Source organism: Arachis ipaensis, chromosome B04, assembly GCF_000816755.2.
Source record: "Arachis ipaensis cultivar K30076 chromosome B04, Araip1.1, whole genome shotgun sequence".
In the NCBI taxonomy this organism is placed as follows: domain Eukaryota; kingdom Viridiplantae; phylum Streptophyta; class Magnoliopsida; order Fabales; family Fabaceae; genus Arachis; species Arachis ipaensis.
The window spans coordinates 38,476,571-38,479,648 of record NC_029788.2 but is presented as its reverse complement, the minus strand read 5'-3'; positions in this window follow the sequence as shown (position 1 = coordinate 38,479,648).

Below are 3,078 nucleotides of genomic sequence, written 5' to 3'. Positions count from 1 at the left end.
GCAAAATAGATAGTTACTGGTTCAACTTAGACGATATTGCTAGCACTTTTTTACGGAGGCTTCTGTACATACTCAAAGACTCGCCGACACCTCTCCTTCCAAATATTCCAAGCTATAATCAAAACCAGTCGAGCTCTTTGAGGACTTGTCCGTTAAAGTTCAGTTTGTAACACCGAATCCCTCCACCAATCGAAGAACAAGCAACATCTATGGTCTGGAATGAGGTAAGTCAAAGGACTCTTCTTCCACACTAGATTAGTGTCTCCACATAAAAATAGACAGTGCATAAGTGATTTTGGAGCTGACTTGCAGATTGGACAAGTTGCTGGAGTGGATGGGAACCGCTGGTGAATGAGAAAAAGAACATGAAGCTTACCATGGGGGATTTTTCACACAAAGAGCAAAATATTGTGAGAGATTTTCAGCTTCCATAAATGGCTCCAAACTGGCCTCTGTTGCATGGAGTTCGAACAAAATTCAATGGAGGTATGATAAAATTGGTAAGCAATCCTGTACCCTGATACAACATCATGTGTTTTTGCTCTATTCATTACCCATTGAATTTTGTCTTCAACTTCTCCTGGGATTATGGAGAGGATTCGCTGAACAATTTCTGGAGGGAAAAGGTTTGAGATTAATACTTATTTTCACTATTTATTTGACAAAAGCAGGTCTTTCACCCATAACAAATGGTAACAATCTGATAGTACTGCCGCAAATGGTGGAACAGTGAAGGGGTAAGGAGGAGGGAGCCATGGTTCACTGAAAATTTGGATATCACCAGAACTTACTTTCCAACTAATTCCTTTCTCAATAACTCGCCTCCCTTCAAGAATACTTTGTCAACCCCAAGAAGATAAGGTTCCTACTTCTGCTATAAGGATAGAATTAAATATGAAATATTTACCTTTAAGTATTCTAGAAAGAAGAGCGTTAAGTTGAGTCACGATTTTTCAGCACTGTTTATCCAAAAGAGCCAGGTTTTGAGCCTTGAGATATTCGAAACCAAGCCTGCCTTCTTTCTCAGACTTAGTCATCTTATCCCAACTAATCCACACCATTCGCCTTTCAGAACCTTGCTGCCCCCACCAAAACTGGGTTAGAATACTATGAATTTTATTTAGCAAGCTTTTCGAAAGTTTAAAACATGACAATGTATATATTGGTATGGCTTCACCAACTGCTCGGAGTAATACCTGTCTTCCTCCATTAGATAACAAGTACCTTTTTCATCTTTGTGTCCTTTTGAGAATCTTATCTTTGATTGAGTTGAAGGTGGCTTTCTTAGAGCGGTTAATAAGGAAAGGTAGACCAAAATATTTATTCTGTGCACCTATGTGAGAATTATTCAACTGGGCTGCTAAGGAGGTTCTAATCAGCTCTGGAGTGTTATTACTGAAAATAAGACCGATTTATTAAGATTAACTCTTTGTCCATTGAAACTCTCATAAGATTCCAATAATTCTAGAATAAAGGCACAACTATTTTTCAAGACTTTACCGAATAGAATAGAATCATAAGCAAATAGCAAGTGATTTATAGTTGGCCATCTTCTATTTATCTGCTTTGTGTAGCAAGAAGGAAAGTCTTTCTGCACATAATAAGAAAAAAAAAAGGAGGTAGAGGATCACCTTGACAGATGCCTTTATTTGGTTTAAAGAGATCACAAGGTTGACCTTCCACAATAACAAAGTAAGAAACAGTTGTCAACAATTCACGAATCCAGTCAATGAATCTCAATTCAAAGCCTATCTTCTCCATAATAAACCATAGAAAATGCCACTTCACCCTGTCGTAAGCTTTACTCATATCAATCTTGAATGTTATTTCCTATTCCAAGCCTCGCTTCTTTTATTTAAGGTAGTGTATACATTCGTGTGCTATAAGAATGTTATCAGAAATAAGTCTATTTTTCAAGAATGCACTTTGAGTAGGACTAATTACCTTATTTATACACCCTTGAAGTCTGTGGACTAGTACTTTCGAAATGATTCTGTAGACAACAGAGGACAAACTGATGGACCTTATCTGAGTCATATCGCTCACATCTGGGACCTTTAGCACTAGACAGATATTGGTGTGGTTAAATCTTTTCAAAATTCTACCTCCAGCAAAAAAATTCCACGCAACCCAAAATAATCTTCTCTCACCATATCTAAATAGAATTGGAAGAATTTAGTCGTTATACCATCCTCTCCTGGTGCACATTGAGGGTGGATACTAAAAGTAGCTCTTTTTACCTCCTCTATAGAAACAGGTCTTCTGAGCCTACAGTTCATGTTAGCTGTAACCTTAGACTCAACATCTATGAAAAAAGGCCCAAGATCTTTCTGATTAGAAGATGTGAAAATACTCTTAAAGTAGTCTTCATCCACCTTAGTAATATTAGTATTGGTTGTTACCATATCCCCATTATCCCTCCGCATATGTTCTTTAGCCATTTAATTCTAGATTTGTCTTTCCAATACAGTTTCTCGTCCAAATATGCTTTTTTAAGCCGTTGTTCAAGCTCAAGTAATTCAATGTCTCTCACAATGCCTGATGCTCGTTTTGTTCTAGAAGAGCAGTAACTTATACAATCTCCTTTTTAGAATTAGTAGAGCTATTCTTTTGCCAGAGAACCAATCGGTGTCTAACCAATTTAAGCTTATAAAATAATTTGAACATCACTAAACCTTCAATATATGAGTTCCAAACCTCGCTGATGAAATTACGAATTTGTTTTTCACTACATGGTGCACAAATTGTGAATCACACTTTTCACAACTCGTACCACTGACCAGCAAGTGCACTGGGTCGTCCAAGTAATACCTCACGTGAGTAAGGGTCGAATCCCACGGAGATTGTTGGTTTGAAGCAATCTATGGTTACCTTGTAAATCTTAGTCAGGAAGTCAATTATGTTTATCAGTTGAATTGCAAATAAACAATAGAGCATGGATTAAAGGTTACTTGTTATGCAGTAGTGGAGAATATGTTGGAGTTTTGGAGATGCTTTGTCTTCTGAATCTCTGCTTTCTTCTGTCTTCTTGTTCACGCACGCACATCCTCCTATGGCAAGCTGTGTGTTGGTGGATCA